The sequence below is a fragment of the Erinaceus europaeus genome, chromosome 4, assembly GCF_950295315.1.
Source record: "Erinaceus europaeus chromosome 4, mEriEur2.1, whole genome shotgun sequence".
Lineage (NCBI taxonomy): Eukaryota > Metazoa > Chordata > Mammalia > Eulipotyphla > Erinaceidae > Erinaceus > Erinaceus europaeus.
Window position 1 is genome coordinate 64209261 of NC_080165.1, and position 18611 is coordinate 64227871.

Consider the following 18611-nt stretch of genomic DNA (forward strand, 5'->3'; position numbering starts at 1 on the left):
AAAGCCTCAGCCCAATTAGGGTGTGTTGTGCTTTATGAGTGGATATGGGACTGACATCTGTTCAGTGACCTTACCAACAAATCTATTCCTGCAATTCCAATTAACTCTATCCCCTCTGAAGATTCCTACAGGCGCTTCCACCAAGCCATCTTCAAAGCAGCTTCCCAAGCCATTCCTCGTGGGAGACGTGCTAACTATACGCCTTGTCTTGATGCTGAATGCGAGCAACTACTAAAGCAGTATGATGAGTCGGGCGACCCAGATGTGGCTGACCATCTCATTGCCTGTCTGGATGCAGCACGCCAAGCCCACTGGCAACAACTCACGGAAAGTCTGAACTTCACCCACTCAAGTAGGAAGGTCTGGAAGCTTCTTCATAGTCTGGGTGCCGGTAGCCAACCCCCTCCCGTCTCCCATCCTCCCGTATCTCCAAACTCAGTGGCCAGTCACCTAACTCAAGTTGGACGTGCTAAGATCGACCCAGTCTGGAAAAGAGAAATTTCCCATGAGTGGTCATCCCACTTCCGGTTATCTTGTCCATCTCCAAAACTCTCTCCCTTTACACTGTCTGAACTGGAAGACGCTTTGAAGAGGGTTAAACTGGGAACAGCTGCTGGCTATGATAACATCACCCCGGAACTCATTCTTAACATGGGCCCCGCGGCAAAGAAGTGGCTCACTTCATTCCTGTCCCACATCTTGGAATCTGAATCTATGCCCAAAATTTGGCGTTGTGCGAAGATAATAGCAGTTTTGAAACCAAAGAAAGACCCAACACTGGCCACCAGCTATAGACCAATTTCTTTTTTTTTTATTGGGGAATTAATGCTTTACATTCAACAGTAAATACAATAGTTTGTACATGCATAACATTCCCCAGATTCCCATTTAACAATACAACCCCCACTATGTCATTCATCATCTTTCATGGACCTGCATTCTCCCCACCAACCCACCCACCCCAGAGTCTTTTACTTTGGTGTAATACTCCAATTCCATTTCAGGTTCGACTTGTGTTTTCTTTTCTAATCTTGTTTTTCAACTTCGGCCTGAGAGTGAGATCATCCCATATTCATCCTTCAGTTTCTGACTTATTTCACTCAACATGATTTTTTCAAGGTCCATCCAAGATCGGCTGAAAACGGTGAAGTCACCATTTTTTACAGCTGAGTAGTATTCCATTGTGTATATATACCACAACTTGCTCAGCCACTCATCTGTTGTTGGACACCTGGGTTGCTTCCAGGTTTTGGCTATTACAAATTGTGCTGCCAAGAACATATGTATACACAGATCTTTTTGGATGGATGTGTTGGGTTCCTTAGGATATATCCCCAGGAGGGGAATTGCAGGGTCATAGGGTAGGTCCATTTCTAGCCTTCTGAGAGTTCTCTAGACTGTTCTCCACAGAGGTTGGACCAATTTACATTCCCACCAGCAGTGCAGGAGGGTTCCTTTGACCCCACACCCTCTCCAGCATTTGCTGCCATTACCTTTTCTGATGTATGACATTCTCACAAGAGTGAAGTGATATCTCATTGTTGTCTTGATTTGCATTTCTCTGACAATCAGAGACTTGGAGCATTTTTTCATGTGCTTCTCGGACTTTTGGATCTCTTCTGTGGTGAATATTCTGTCCAAGTCCTCCCCCCATTTTTGGATGGGGTTATTTGTTGTCTTGTTGAGTCTGGCAAGCTCTTTATATATGTTGGTTATTAAACTCTTATCTGATGCATGGCATGTAAAGATCTTCTCCCATTCTGTGAGGGGTATAGACCAATTTCTGTCCTCTCCGTGTGTTACAAACTCCTTGAGAGGCTGCTTCTGTCACGTATTTCTCCTCTTACAGAGAAATTCCTATCACCTGCCCAAGCTGGTTTCCGCCCAGGAAGATCTACCTGCGAACAAACCCTGGCCCTCTCAACTTACATTGAAAATGGATTCCAGAAGAATTTAAAGACGGGTGCTGTCTTTGTTGATCTCACAGCAGCCTATGACACGGTCTGGCACCGTGGTCTCCTAGTCAAGATCTCAAGATGCCTGCCTCCATGGGTGGCCAACACTATATCATTTCTTCTCCAAAACAGAAGATTCCGGGTGCATCTGGGTGACAAGTCTAGCAGATGGAGACTTGTCTCAAGTGGCCTCCCCCAGGGCTCTGTTCTGGCTCCTACGCTATTTAATATTTACATCAATGACCTTCCAGAAACTTCTTCAAGGAAGTTCATCTACGCAGATGACATCTGCTGTGCAACTCAGGCATCCAAGTTTGACATCCTCGAGGAAACACTCACAAGAAAGACGTGTCTCTGATATCTGATTACTGTAAAAAATGGCGACTAATCCCTAGCACTGCAAAAACGGTATCATCTGTTTTCCATCTACACCATGCCTCGGCCTCGTGTGAGCTTAATGTACATCTTGGCGATACGAGAATCCGGCATGAAGCCCAGCCAGTCTATCTTGGCGTTACTCTCGATCGCACTCTGTCATTTCACGAACATCTCATAAAAACTGCAGCAAAGGTGGGCACGAGGAATAACATCATTGCAAGACTGGCCAGCTCCTCATGGGGCGTGAGCGCTTCCACACTACGATCATCATCTCTGGCATTATGCTATTCCACTGCAGAATACTGTGCCCCAGTATGGTTCCGTAGCCCCCATGTCCACTTGGTCGATTCCAAATTATATTCCTCCATGAGGATCATTTCTGGAACCATCCGTTCCACCCCAGTTCCATGGCTGCCAGTTCTTAGCAACATTGCCCCACCAGATATTCGTCGGGATGCGGCATCATCTAAGTTCATTTCCCACATCTACGCTCGACGGGACCTGCCAATATACACGGATATCTTCACCCACCCTGTCCAACGCTTGACGTCACCCAATCTGGTCCCCTATGCCTACACTGAACTTCTCTGTTCCAGACTCTTGGAAACAGAGTTGGCAGTCAGCTGAGGTAAAGAACAAACACCTCATCACAGACCCCTGCAAGCGTCAACCCAGCTTTGACCTAGCACGTTATGATTGGGCCCTCCTCAATCGCTATAGCTATTGAACAGGCCATGGCCGGTGCGCCGCTATGTTCCATCGCTGGGGAGCCAGAGACGACCCGAACTGCCCCTGCGGCTACAGACAGACTATGACCCACATAGTCAACGACTGCCACCTCTCCAGATTCAAAGGAGGTCTTGAAACTTTACATCAGGCTCAACCTGACGCTGTTGACTGGCTACGGAAGAAGGGCAAACGCTAGAAGAAGAAGTGGATATGGAGAAGGGAGGGGGAAAGGCAGGCAGTAGGTGGGTATCTGTCCACTGATAACAAGACCTTGTTTTTTCCTGTTAACAGAGCATACCCTCCATCCTATCAAATAAAACAAACAAACAACAACAAAAAAAAAACCCACTTTTTTTTTTTAAAGAAAAAGGAAGGTAAGAAATAAGTAGATTTAACACACCAATATAAACAAATCTAAAATGAAGCCCACAGGCCTATGGAGATATCTCACTGGGACTGTGTAGGACATGTGACTTGCCATGTGCATGGCACAGGATTGAGTTCCAGTAAAAGATCCCCCACCCCATGCACAAAGATCCAGTTACACCAAAAATAAAATCAATTAAAAAAGAAAGCACACAAAGAAACTATGGCTAAAAGCATCAGTGCATTGTAGGATAACTTCATGTTCTGTATTACATATATAAATAGTCTCCAAAGAGGAGTATATAAAGGAAAAGACTGAAAAAAAATGCCTGGAAAAAAAAACTTGGTTAGCATACTCAAATTATGAAAAAAAAATTAAGTCACAGAACAAATAAGCTCAACAAACTGCAAGCACAAAGAAAACTATGGCAACTCAAATCATAACACATTTACTCAAAACCAGAGATAAAGAAAACCTAAAAAGCAACTGAAAGGAAAACGTCTTACATAAAGAGTAACAATAAAAGAGATGTCAACAGATTAAAAGCTGGAAGAAATACAAAAAAGAAAATTGTGGAGCAAGATTCTTAAAGTGCAAAAAGTAGTAACCTGTCAACCCAGATTCCAGTATCCAGTGAAAGCATCTTTCAAAAATGAACACAACTAAGTAATTCTTTAAACATGCAAAATATGAAAGAATCCATGCCCTATGGAAGCATACTACATGAGTTGCTAAAAGAAGTCATGAGACAGAGCAAAATAATACCAGATGAAAATATAAAATTCTAATTTTTATTTTTCTATTTTATTGGATAGTACAGAGAGAAACTGAGACAAGAGAGGGAGAAAGATAGACACCTGATGACCTAGTTCACTGCTCATGAAGTGCCTACCCTTCAAGTGGGGAGCAGGGGCTCATACCTAGTCCTAGGACATGGTAATATGTGTACTCAACCAGGCATGCCACTGCCTGGCCCCCTAAAAACTATTTATATGGATAAGGGATATGATTTCATAATGATAAATGACAATCAATTGAAAGGTGATAGCAATGTCAAATGTCTACATACATTAAAAGAGGTTTTCAAAATAAATTAAGTAAAGCTGGTAGGCAAAATAAAAATTAGAGCTGAGTGTTTTTTTTTAAATATTTATTCATTATTTATTCCCTTTTGTTGCCCTAGCTGTTTTATTGTTGTAGTTATGATTATGTCGTTGTTGGATAGGACAGAGAGAAATGGAAGACAGAGAGACGGAGAGAAAGATAGACACCTGCAGGCTTGCTTCACTGCTTGTGGAGAGACTCCCCTGCAGGCAGAGTGGTGGGGGCTGGAACTGGGATCCTTCAGCCTTCAGCTTATGCACTTAACCCACTGTACTACCATATGCACTTAACCCGCTGTACTACCACCCGACACCCAGAGTTGATTGTTTTAATTCCCCTCTGTCAATAATCTATACAACCAATTGAAATATAAATAAAATAACTAAACAAATTAATTGACATTAATTCCATACACATCCAAATATGTATCCTTCTCAAGTGTACATGAAACATTTACCAAGATTCTGGATCATGAAATAAGTTTCAATACATATATACAATTTTATCTCATACTAAATATGTTTTCTAAACACAATTTAGTTAAAGTAGAAATCAAAACCAAAAAAGTCATTAAAATTCTCTTATAAATAGAATTTAAATAACATATTTCTACATAAGCCATAGATCAAAGAAAAAACACAAAAGAACAAAGTAGAATGTTTTGAACTGAAAAAAAAGCCAGAAAAGAACAAAAATAATAAAATCTGTTGATATTATTAAAGCATTACACAAATGGAACTTCATACTACTAGTCACCCCAATTAGAAAAGAATAATTAAAAATAAGTAATCTCCTTGAAAGATTTTTTTTTAAAAAGCATAGAAAACAAATAATGATTTATTTAAAAATAATTGGCAAGGTTGGGGAGATAGCATAATGCTTATGCCAAAAGACTTTCATGCCTGAGGTATCAAAGGTCCCAGTTTCAATCCATACCACCATCATAAGTCAGAGTTTATGCCAGAGCAGTGCTCTGATAAAATACACACATACATACATAACAGCTAGATAATGTTATTACAGAGTCTATGAATATTATAAGAAAAAGGTGAGGGGGTATTTTCATTTTCAACAGTTTTCTATTCAATCAATTTGACAAGTTAGATGAAATGGGAAAAGTCATTGAATGATACTAACACCTGAAACTTATTGCAAAATGCAACAGTCACAAGTTTCTGTTAGAAACCTGCAAAACAAATCATTAAAAAACTTCAGATTCAGATGGCTTCAATGGTGAATTTTATTAAACATTTAGGGAAGAAATGTTATCTTCAATTTAAAGTTCCCCAGAAAATTTAGGAAAAGAGAACATTCTCCAGCTTATTTTCCAATGCTAGCATTATGTGATAGACAAACCAAGTAGAGGCTTTGCAAGGAAAGAAAATGGAAGTGCAATATCTATTATGAAAATAGATGGGGGCCAGGTGGTGGCGCACCTAGTTGAGCACTCATATTATAATGCGCAGGGATCCAGGCTCGAGCCCCTGGTCCCCACTTGCAGGAGGAAAGCTTTACAAGTGGTGAAGTAGTGCTGCAGATGTCTGTCTCTCTCTTCCTCTTGATTTTTGGCTGTCTCTGTTCAATAAATAAAGATAATAAAAATATTTTTAAAAAAGAAAATAGATGTGTCATCACACATAAATAAAAAAATTCCAAGTGTAACTTGAAAAAAAAATCTTAGTAAATAGCTCTTTGATGATAATATAAATAAAAATGATAGGGAATTCTGAAAAAAAATAATGAAACATTAAACACTGCACCTACAAGATATAGTTAAAGCAGTGATTAGAGGGAAATTTATTGTTACAAGTACCAATATATGTAGACACAGAAAAATAAAAGTAAATTAAATTTATAATGCAATTATAAATAATGAAAGGATTAGTATAAATAATGTAAAGGGACTCATAAAGTATGAAGAAGAAAATAATAGATCTAAGTACAAAAATAACTGAGGTACAGAACAAATGTTATAAATTTAAACAAGCTAAAACCATTGATTTTAAAGTAAATACCTAGACAAACAGTAGCTAATCTAAATCAGAAAAAAAAAAAAAAGAGAACACAAAGATTTATAATATAAATTCATAAAAGAAAAACAGTCATTTATAGTTGGAAGGAGTAGGGGTGGAAAAATAGATGACTGAGTAAATGTTCATTGACTATTTTTATATTGTTTAAAATTTAGAATCATGTCAATATTGATTAATAATTGTCAATATTAATTTTTTAAAGTAGTCAACAGAAGGGTCAAGATAACTCAAGCATCTCTGAGTACCTTCCAAGATTTATTTGCTAATTACAAAATAAAAAAACAATGACCTTACAATGGTGAAATCTGACTTAAAACCTCTTAAAAATGACTAGCATTCCATTCACTAGAATTAAAATCATGTAAGTGATATTTCTATCAAACACTTTAACTTTCTCTCATCCACAGGTAGCACCAAATTATGGGCATTAAAAATAATAACTGATCTTCAGTTCTTAAAAATGTTAGTATTATACGATATAAAGGAAAAGTAAGAAAGCTGTTCCAGGGCGGAGGGTACATAGCTTAATGGTTATGCAAGCAGACTCTCATGCCTGAGGCTACAAAGTTCCAGGTTCAATCCCCCACACCACCCTAAGCCAGAGCTGAACAGTGCTCTGTTAAAAAAAAAAAAGAAGTAAGAAAGTTGTTCCAGATTAAAGATTCACAACACCTTGATGCAAAAGGTGATGTTGGGCTGATTCCTGGCTGGAAAATGTAATTGGTATAGAGGACACTGTCTGAAAAAGAGAAACAATGAGAATATAAACAATTGGTTTGATAATAGTATTATAGAGATGCCTGCTTCCCAGACTGACAACTATTCTTTGCTTATATAAAATTTTTATTCTTAGAATATAATTAATTGTAAAGGCATAAACAGGCTCAGTGTCATGGAACCTATTATCAAATAAGAAAGAGAATGATAGAACAAGTATGACAAACTGTTAACTGTGAATATATCTGAGTTATATGTAGGAATTCATGCCCTCTTTTTTGACACTTTTATATGAACTGAAACCTAAAGCAAATACATGTTTAAAAACTTATATCTACACCCCCATAATGGTCTTTATACTTAGTATGTGTGCTGATGTCTTTATTTCCAATGAATTTTGTAAGTTCTAATGCCCAATGCTAAAATATGATGTTTATTATAAATTTACTTCATAAAAAATAAGAGTTTTAGGGACAGAAATCTTTGCTACATTATATAATGAGATACTTCTGAATATGTCAGGTACTTACTAGATATAAAATGCATATACTTGAATGATTAGATAAATTTTATAATTTGATAAAAATAGACTCTAGGTTGAGATGACCTGTATCCAAATGTTTGTTTATAGTGTTGCTAGATACAAGATGGACAATTTCCTAGACTTTTCTGGAACTGAGATCTGATTAGAAACCTCAGAGGAACACAGGGTGGGTAATATTAGCAAAGTTAGGAAAACTGATGAGAGTAAGGAAGTTCAACAGTTTGCTCTTTCACTAAAGTAATGGATAAACTGGGGTGGGGGTGTGTGACATCAAATTTTATCATAACTCTGGACTCTAGTCAAAATCTTTCAGTGAGTCAAGAGGAAAAGAAATCATATATGTTTTAATGAGAGTCTTGTGACATTTTAACTTATCTTGGAATCCCTTCCCATTTTCCTGCTTGACCATGGCCTGAAGATAACAGGTGGAATTCCTAGCAGGTTCCTGGTGGCAAAGAAGACAGGATAGACGTTATTCTTAAACAATTGCTTTATTGTTTGCTTGTTTTACCTATTCTGTGCCTCCTTAAATTAACTATCATTAATGAACTTTCCTTATTTTACTTAGAACATTTCCAGAGCTGAGATAGCTGTCCAGGAAGAATTTGTTGAAAGAGTGAATGTATTAGCTGTTGTTTCCTGAGGCAAGAAATAGGAGTTGGGAGGAAATAATGGACTAAGGTTAAAAGTAAAGATTGGGGAATGAAATGTTCTGGGGTATAAAAAAAAAAACAACTATCACATATTTCATAAAATCCAAAAGACTATACACATGCCTAGGGCTGGGTAAATGCTTAGAAGAGACCTAACAAGTCCCTAAGCTCTTATTTCTGGCTGGTTCTGCAGGAAGTGAAGGCTAGGAAGAGTTGTAAAATGATCTGCTTAAGTGTTGATGCATGTCCAACTGCACCCTGAGCTCATCTGCAAAGACTGGGGGAGCTATTCTTTTAATCTCAAATATTTAAGTAGTTTTCAGTCAAATCACCAGCTGACATTAATCTAGCATAAGTTATCATGTATCTAGCAGAACAAACATAAACATGAAAAAAATACTAATTTCACAAGTCTAACTTAAGAAGTTACAAATAATAAGGGAAAAATAAATAAAAAGCACAATAAGACAACACTTCACACTTCCTAAAATGGTTATACAACAAGTGTTGACAAAGACAAGTAACTGGAATTTCAATATGTTCCTGATTGAAATGTAAAATAGAAAGTATTTTAACAGTTCCTCAAAATCTTAAGTATAAAATTAGCATATAGTCGAGGTTCCCAGAAGATTGCAGACTGAGAAGCTGCTAGTGGCTTGAGCTCTGACGACATCGACTGGAAACGGTAGGATTTTCTGCCTTTAATAGGCCAGTCAATAAGGGTTCCTAGCAGTGACACCAAGGAGGTGACTATAACTTAATTTGGATTAAAAAATAGTAGAAAGAAAAGGAAAAAAAAATTTTTTTCTTTTAAATTATTATTCCCAAAGCGCACCTACTCCCCCTTCCCCCCCATAACCAGTCCCTGGGGACCAGCTCCTAGCAGGCTCCCCTGCTGAGCTTCTTTCTTTACCAAGATTCCTGTCCCACCAGGGAGTATCATTCATTCTAAGTCTATTCCCTTCTGAAACCTCTGGCCTTTTTTCTTTCTAAATAGCCAACTAGCTGTCTCTGCTCAGGCAGCCCCCCCCCCGCATAGCTAATTAAATAATAAAAAATAAATAAAAAACTCTTTCCTTTCACCGCTCTTTTATTACTGTTCTTTTTCTTATCTTTTTCTTTTCTCTCTCTCTCTTTGTTTTTCTTTTTCTCATTCTTGTCATCCTTTCTTCCTTAATCCTACAGCTTTCTGAATTCACTGATACACTGATACCTAGGAATAAAGTTGACCAAAGAAGTGAAAGACTTGTATACTGAAAACTATGAGTTGCTACTCAAGGAAATAGAAACTGATACCAAGAAATGAAAAGATATTCCATGCTCATGGATTGGAAGAATAAATATCATCAAAATGAATATTCTCCCCACAGCCATATACAAATTTAATGCAATACCCATCAAAGTTCCACCAAGCTTCTTTAAGAGAATAGAACAAACACTACAATCATTTATCTGGAACCTGAAAACACCTAGAATTGCCAAAACCATCTTGAGGAAAAGAAACAGAAATGGAGGCATCACACTCCCAGACCTTAAACTATATTATAAAGCCATCATCATCATCAAAACAGCATGGTACTGGAACAAAAATAGGCACACAGACCAGTGGAACAGAATTGAAAGCCCAGAAATAAATCCCCATATCTATGGACATCTAATCTTTGATAAGGGGGCCCAAAGGATTAAATGGAAGAAGGAGGCTCTCTTCAATAAATGGTCCTGGGAAAACTGGGTTGTAACATGCAGAAGAATGAAATTGAACCACTTTATCTCACTAGAAAGAAAAATCAACTCCAAATGGATCAAAGACCTGGATGTCAGACCAGAAACAATCAAATACTTAGAGGAAAACATTGGTAAAACACTTTCCCACCTACACCTCCAGGACATCTTTGATGAATCAAACCCAATTGCAAGGAAGACTAAAGCAGAAACAAACCAATGGGACTACATCAAATTGAAAAGCTTCTGCACATCCAAAGAAACTATTAAATAAACAAAGAGACCCCTCACAGAATGGGAGAAGATCTTCACATTCCATACATCAGACAAGAAACTAGTCACCAAAATATATAAAGAGCTCAGCAAACTTAGCACCAAAAAAGCAAATGACCCCATCCAAAAATGGGCCGAGGATATGAACAAAACATTCACCTCAGAGGAGATCCAAAAGGCTAACAAATATATGAAAAACTGCTCTAGGTCACTGACTGTCAGAGAAATGCAAATTAAGACAACATTAAGATACCACCTCACTAGGGCACCAAAGTAAAAACCCTGTGGTGAGGGGTAGACATGCAGTTTCCTGAGCCAGTGGGGGGTGGGAGTGGGTGGGAGGGATGGGTCATAGTCTTTTGGTGGTGGGAATGGTGTTTATGTACACTCCTAGTAAAATGTAGTCATATAAATCACTAGTTAATTAATATGAGAGGGAGAAAATTGTATGTCTCAAAGTTTTTTAAAACACAGACTGAGTCTTTTTAATATATAGGCTGTGTATTTGATATGCGGACTCTCTCAAAAGCCTAGACCAAGTAGATCAGAAGCAACCAATGGCAGAGCTACATACAAGATACTGGGTACTGTACAGCAAACCCTAACAAAAGGACTTTTCAAAGTTAACCCAATTACCAAATAATGTGATGATAACATTAACTATCGATTATCTTTTTGAACCCTAAGACAGCAGGAACCCACATCTCCACTATAGAGATGTGGGTTCTACTTCCCCCAGTCCTGGAACCCTTGGATAGGGCCCACTTTCCCGTATGCCTCTCCCAATCCATATCAAATAATATTGCATCTGCTGATCACAACCTAATCAACACAACGATTGTCACCTCAACATGCTTCACTTCAGACTGTGTCCAGAGACTTCACGTGTGGAATGACAAGCCTTCATCTTCATTACTCGGGTGAGACCTTTCCTTTCATAGTATACTCTAATTCCATTCCAGGTGGTTCACTTTCTAACAAAGTCCCAAAACCTAGATATGAACCAGTTTCTGTGAGAGAGAGCATATGTTCACACGTATCCATAAACTACTGCAAAATATATACCTGAAAGCAGAAGTACACTAGAGTTTGCAGTGAGTACCCCCCTAACACTTCCTCTCCACTATTCCAAGCTTTGGGTCCATGATTGCTCAACAATTTGTTTGGCTTTGTATGTTAACTCTCCTTTCAGTCACCAGGTTCCAGATGTCATCAGGATGCCGGCCAGGCTTCCCTGGACTGAAGACCCCCACCAATGTGTCCTAGAGCTCTGCTTCACCAGAGACCCACCCTACTAGGGAAAGAGAGAGGCAGACTGGGAGTATGGACCGACCAGTCAATGCCCATGTTCAGCGGGGAAGCAATTACAGAAGCCAGACCTTCCACCTTCTGCAACCCACAATGACCCTGGGTCCATGCTCCCAAAGGGATAGAGAATGGGAAAGTTATCAGGGGAGGGGGTGGGATAGGGAGATTGGGTGGTGGGAATTGTGTGGAGTTGTACCCCTCCTACCCTATGGTTTTGTTCATTTATCCTTTCTTAAAAAAAAATAGCATATAGTCAAACAATTCCACTTGTAGATATATAACCAAGAGAACTAAAGATATATGCATTTACAAAAACATGTTTGTACAAATATTTTTGTAAAATATGTAACAGCAAAAAATTAAAATGACCCAAATCTCTATAAATTTAAAAGTATAAATAAAATGTGGTATATACATAAAGTGAAAAGGAATTTGTCTTTAAAAGGATGAAGTACTAATACATGCAACAATATGGATAAACTGCAAAAGAAAATGAGTGGAGTGAAAGAAACTAGATACAAAAATGTCACATATCATGCAATATCGTTACTATGAAATTAACTAGGGTAGGCAACCCCATCAAAATGGACAGCTAGTTAGTGGATGTCATGTTGAATGGGGAAAAAAAGAATGGAGATAGTTGAGGGTTGGGTGGTGGTACATCTGGTTGAGTGTACTTGTTACCAAGACGAAGTATCTGGGTTCAAGCCCTGTAGCTCCAACTGCAGGGAGGAAGCTTCATAAGTGGTGAAGTACTGTTACGGGTCTCTCCTACAGGTCTCTCTCTTTCCCTCTCTATCCTGCCTTACTTCTCAATTTCTATTTTTATCTTAAATAAGTAGATAAATGGTGACTCAATCTATTTGCACCTTCCTTTGGGGTAAACTTAGTTTGGATGATATAATGGCCATGGTTGCACATTAATGAACTAAAAGCCACTTCAAAGTGATTAAAATGATGAACTTTGTTAGATGAATTCTACATCAAATTGGGGGAAAATCGGAGTTGGGAGGTACTGCAACAGGTTAAGCGCAGGTGGCGCAAAGCACAAGGACCAGGGGAAGGGTCCTGGTTCGAGCCCCCGACTCCCCACCTGCAGGGGAGTCGCTTCACAGGCGGTGAAGCAGGTCTGTAGGTGTCTATCTTTCTCTCCCCCTGTCTTCCCCTCCTCTCTCCATTTCTCCCTGTCCTATCTAACAACGACGACATCAATAACTACAACAATAAAACAACAAGGGCAACAAAAGGGAATAAATTAAAAAAATGGGGGGAAATATGTAATGCTTAAATAGATTAATTTTGTAATTTTCAGAGTAGAGTCTTTCAAAGTAAATCTACAATAAGTAAGTCCACAGAGAATCCCCCCAGTTAGCCTGGAAGACATTCATTCTCTTCTCTCCCATTATTCGGATCTTTGCTGGAGGTCCTTGCTCCGAGAATCTGGATTTTCTACACCCCATAACAAGGACTAGCAGCAGCAGCAGCACATCAGGGAAAGTCCGCCTCCATTAGTGGGCATGGGTCCCTGTGAGCTGACTGAGGCTGGTTCCACATTTCTTTCCACTAAAAGGCTTTTTGGTCTGTGTGGAAATGTCAGCCATTGGTATTATGGGTGGTTGAATTTGTAACATTGACTCAAACCCAGTGGTTTCTGCAAGGTGCATTCCTCAAAAGTAAAATGGAGTGAGGCTTCCAGGATTCAGGGTCCTCTGTGACTTGCAGATCAGGCCCGCTCTGCTCAGGATAAAGCATGAGGCCTGCCAGCACAGCCTACACTCAGCCCCTGTCCTAAGAGGAGGAGGTGGGGGAGCCAGACAGGACTCCCCAGCAGCATGGCCAGGCTTGTAGGTGATCAGAAGCTCTGGGACCCTTGAGCCCAGGGGCCCCTCGGTCACCGGAAGGCGGTTCCCTCTAAATCCTCAGGCTCCGCCCCTCCCCTCCGGCTGGGTGGCTCGTGGAAGGAGCCTGGCCTCTGATTGGAGGATATGTGGAGTGGGCGTGGCCAACTGTTGTAGAAAAGCCGTTGGCGGTTAATTTCCAGCAGTTGTTTGTGCATTTGGGCTGTGAGCTCATTACCTCGGGGATGGCAAAGCTGACTCGATAAAGGACACGACCTGTGGCTCCCCTTGAAGAGGAAGACGTGAGCTGCTGTAAGAATGCGAAAAAACTTCCGAGACCTAGGATGTGGAGAACTGGGATGACTGCTTTTGTACCCCAGGTCGGTTGCAGAAGAAATTGGGGTGGGAGGTGAGTTAGGGGGCCGTCTGTCCGGCCCCCTCCTCGGCTCGCCTTGGGGGGCGGGGGGGTGAACCCCTATGTCCCTGGTCCTCGGGCCTCACTTTTGCACCCCCTTCCCCCATGTCTCTCCCTTGGCCTCCGCATCGCTTCTGTCGAGGAAGAAGGACTTCACTCCCCGCGGCCTGAGGAGGAGCCCGAGGAGACACGCCGGGGATGGAGCCGCCGCCGCCGACCCCCGGAGCTGCCGGCGGACCTGCCAGGTGCTGCGCGCCCGCCCGGGGCTGGGGTGACACGGGGCGGCCCTCGCCCGGAAACCTGGGGGAAAGGGAGCGATTCTGTGGCTTTAAAAATGTGTATATATCATATATAGTCTATGTACATATAGATCTAGCTGTAACATATGGACTTGTTGCAGTGCGCATGTGCTTTATTTTAAATATTTATTTTATTTATTCCCTTTTGTTGCCCTTTTTTATTGTTGTAGTTATTATTGTTGTTGTCGTTGTTGGATAGGACAGAGAGAAATGGAGAGAGGAGGGGGAGACAGAGAGGGGGAGAGAAAGACAGACACCTGCAGACCTGCTTCACCGCCTGTGAAGCGACTCCCCTGCAGGTGGGGAGCCGGGCTTCGAACCGGGATCCTTATGTAACCCGCTGCGCTACAGCCCGACTCCCCATTTGCTTTATTTTAATGAGAGTGCAGTGTGAGGCCCTAGAGGTCACGGTGACTTTGGACCTGAGTGGCTCCTCCCGCCCCGCCACGCCGCGCCGCGCCCCCGCCCCTTCACCCTTTTCGTTTTGTTTTGTTTCCTGCTGACGCCCCTTTTTCTTTCCCCAGGACTAGCCAGTGTCCGCAGTGAGGACGCAGCCATCCGCCTTCAAGTCGTAATAGAAAGCCTGGAGGCATGGCGTTTGTCCACACCACCATTTTCTAGGAACTAGGAGGCCACCCTTCAGGAGTCTGGACCCTCCCCGCCTGCCGGGCCAGCTGTGTCCTTACCCCTACAGAGGCTTTAGCTGTCTGGAAAAGAATCTGCTAGGAAGACCTGTGACTTTTGTGCCCTAGGCGACCTGCAACCCTAGGCCCTCCTGTATATCCAGCCCCCTGGAGCTTGAGACAAGAGGAAAGCCTCCACAGTAACAGCTCCCTGAGAGGGGGCTGCTTTCTCCCCACTGCCTAGTAGAGAGAACCAGGCTCAGAGCCTGACCCCCGCTGCAGGCTCTGAGGATAGTAGGGAGGGTGGGGGAAGAGGCTTCCTGACAAGTCTTCTTCCCTTTTCGGCTCTGGAGCTGAGCTCTGACCCCAGAACTTTTCTGTTTACCATCAACATGGAAACTTGGCTCTTCATGTGGCATTAGTTGCTCTATTTTGTGGATTATCTTGTTCCACAAAACTGCCCTTCCACAAGGAGTCTTGTGTCGTTTGAGCCTGGTTGGTCATCCAGGCTCCAGGAAAACTCCTCATCCCTCCCACGAGGAGGGGCCTTTAATAAAGCATTTGTACCCTCTCAAGTGCTGTGCTGATTCAGGACACTTCGACCGCTGTCATCCTACCCACCTAGGCCAGGTGGCATTCATTGGTGTAGGGCAATGTCAGGATTGGTTGGGACGGCTGTGGTAAGGGTGTCCCTGATCCTACCATAACACCCTCCCCCTTTGCATTAACACCCATCACGATCAAAGGGAGATGCCTGACACAGATTGGTACACGAGAGACTTGGTAAAGTTTTCTCTGAGCATTTATAGTGTCGTAGGACAAGAACTGGGGACAGGCTATTCAACAGAATGCTAGGTCATTAGAGGAGGCATGTAAGATGAATAGTGACTCTTATTAGGCCCTGGAATTACATCAGTTTCTATTAAGAACACTGCACAGCTCCAGCTCTGATGCCAGGATTGAACCTGGGGCCTCTGAAGCTCAGGCATGAAAATTGTTGTATAAAGCACTATACTATCACTCCAGTCCAATTACTGTTTTCATGACTTTGTTCTGGTAATTCTTGATGGGAGGCTAATGGGTGAATTACTAAGGAACTCAAGTTACTGGGTTGGCCCATCAGTGTTTTGTGCTGTGTGGGCAGCTTATTCTCTGCTAATAATGAAAATCCCAGAAGAGGACAAAGCATGTACTTAGAACTGTCCAGTGCCCCTACCCCTTCTCCCCTACCCTTGTGCCATGTACCATGAAAGCAAGAGCTGATCTGACAAGAGAATGGGCATCCTTAAAGCTTCCCCAGCTGGGACCCTTGCCTCCATGTGTTTCTATCCCAGTGATGAACCTAGAAGGGTGTTCTGAACCCTGTCTCTTGGAATGGCTCAGGGTCTTTTAAGGAGCAAAACTAGTGGAGTTTCTGGAGTTCTAAATACTGGGCTTCAGTTCTTCATGAGATCATGTGTACTCTTCCTTGGGAGACTTAAGCAATTAAAAGTGTGGCATCATTTGCAGTGAGGGATATTGATGAGCAGAGCTTTGCTTATTTGGAGACCTCTGATCTTTCTAGTCCTGGACTCTGGACCTAATATGCATACTTATTTTTGTTGTTGTTGTTGTTTAATTTTGCCAGAGCACTGCACAGCTCTGGCTAATGGTGGTGCTGGTAATGAAACCTGGGAACTCAGCTTCAGGAATGAATGTCATATGCATAACCATTAAGCTGCCTTCCCAGCCCTTTCATATGTATAGAAATAAGAATTAATGGAAATAAGAATTATTATTATAGAATAATAATAATATAAAGGCCTTCCCAGCCCTTTCATATGTATAGAAATAAGAATTAATAGAAATAAGAATTAATAGGTTCATGTCACTAACCATGATGGCTTCCAAAATCCAATTTTTTGTAGCTATATGGAACTCTTTATGATTTACAGCCAATACTTTTAGCAGAAGGGAAGGGGGTGCCATGGCCATTTTACAGATGAGGAGACTGAAACCAGGAAAAACAACTTCCTTCAAGGACTGAGTACTCAGTGCACTTGCCTTTTTGGAATACTATCTTAAATCTTCCAGCTCTCCAGTACCCAAACTTTGGAAAGCAAATGAGCATGGAATTATTTTATGCTTACTGTGTTAGAGCAATGTAAAGAATTACTTTAGAAAAAAATACTGGGGAGATAGCATCATTGGTAGCACAACAGACTCTTCTTGTATGAGGCACCAAAAGTCACAGGTTCAGTTCCTAGTACCAATATATATGCCAGAACTGAACAGTGGCCCAATAAAAACAAAAACTAATCATAAAACAAATACAAAAATTACTTAGGAAAAGTCATTTTTACCCACATGAAGCACTAGGACAGGCACAGAGAAGTCACTTTGTTGATGCATATCTTTGTGTGTGTGTATGTGTGTGTGTCTGTGTGTGTGTGTGTGTGTGTGTGTGTGGTCTTTGCCCTCTTCTAGCATATATGGGGTAAACACTGCAGTCCTGAAAATGGCCTCAAATCTTTGGTGGGTAATTATTCCACTAGGCAGAGAGCCTACAAGAACTATACAGGTAGAGTCCCAACTAACCCTCTGCTACTTTTGGTGGTTAGAACTGAGCAGCTTATCCTTCCAACCACTCTCCTCCTCCCCCTCTATCTTCTTTTATCCTCTCCTCCTGCTGCTGCTGCTGCTACTGCAGCTGCTGCTCCATGAATTGGGGGCTTCCAGTTCACACATGCATACTTAAATTATTCTTGGGCTAGTTCTTCATTTAGGGCAGGGGGAAAGAATGAGGGAGAAATGCCGTGGCACCAGAACTGCCACTGGTACCATGGCACAAGCCTGGACTGTGCATGACAAGGTATGTACCCTACTGGGTGAGATTTTTCTCCTGCCTCCTCAGCCACTTTTCTGATCTTCCCCTTGCTCCTCCCTTACCTGGACCCCTCTTACTTACCTTTTTTCATTCTTTTTATTTTTAATATGGTTATCCTTATTTATTAAATAGAGAAAGTCAGAAATTGACATGGAGGGTAGTGATATAGAGGGAGAGAGACAGAGAAACACCTGCAGCCCTGCGTCAGCCCTTGAAAAGTTTTCCCCATACAGGTGGGAACTGGGGGCTCAAACCTGGGGTCGTTGCACCTTGTAATAGATGGCCCTCAACCAGCTGAACCGCCACCTTCCCTTCTTTTTTCATAGCCCAGAGTGGACATAGGTCTCTAACTCCAGGTACTGCAGGGCTGAGACAGCCTCATGTTTTTGGAGAGCTAAATGGCAGAGTATCCTATTCCACCCATCTCTCAGTTCGCCAGGGTCCTGTATGCTCAGGACCATTCCACCATGCTTAGGCCTGACTGTTCTTCAATTTATGTGAATACTTTTCTTTCCTACCTCTGGCTGCCTTCTCAGTCTCTCTTCTTTCATTTCTGCTGTGACAGTAAGCCATCCCTTCAATGACTGAATGCTGGAGATGTGATATGAGAGGAATTCCAAGTTCTGGGGCCCAGGATATTTAAAGTTGGAGAACCACATCTGCTTCACAGGCTCTAGAACAAAAAAGCCTATCCATGTGAAAAAATGTATTGGGCACAAGAAGATACTGAAAAATCTAATTTGACAGCTGATTTCGCATCTCAAATATCTTTGTTCCTCACGGTTGT

At 41.5% G+C, this 18611-nt stretch overlaps 1 long non-coding RNA gene across 1 annotated transcript; it reads left to right on the forward strand.

Moving 5' to 3' along the window:
* The first annotated feature begins 13819 nt into the window (after window positions 1-13819).
* Window positions 13820-15230, forward strand: LOC107522249 (uncharacterized). The gene is made up of 3 exons (XR_001601413.2): window positions 13820-14001; window positions 14183-14281; window positions 14860-15230. It is a non-coding gene; the product is annotated as an uncharacterized LOC107522249 (long non-coding RNA).
* The last annotated feature ends 3381 nt before the right edge of the window (window positions 15231-18611 follow it).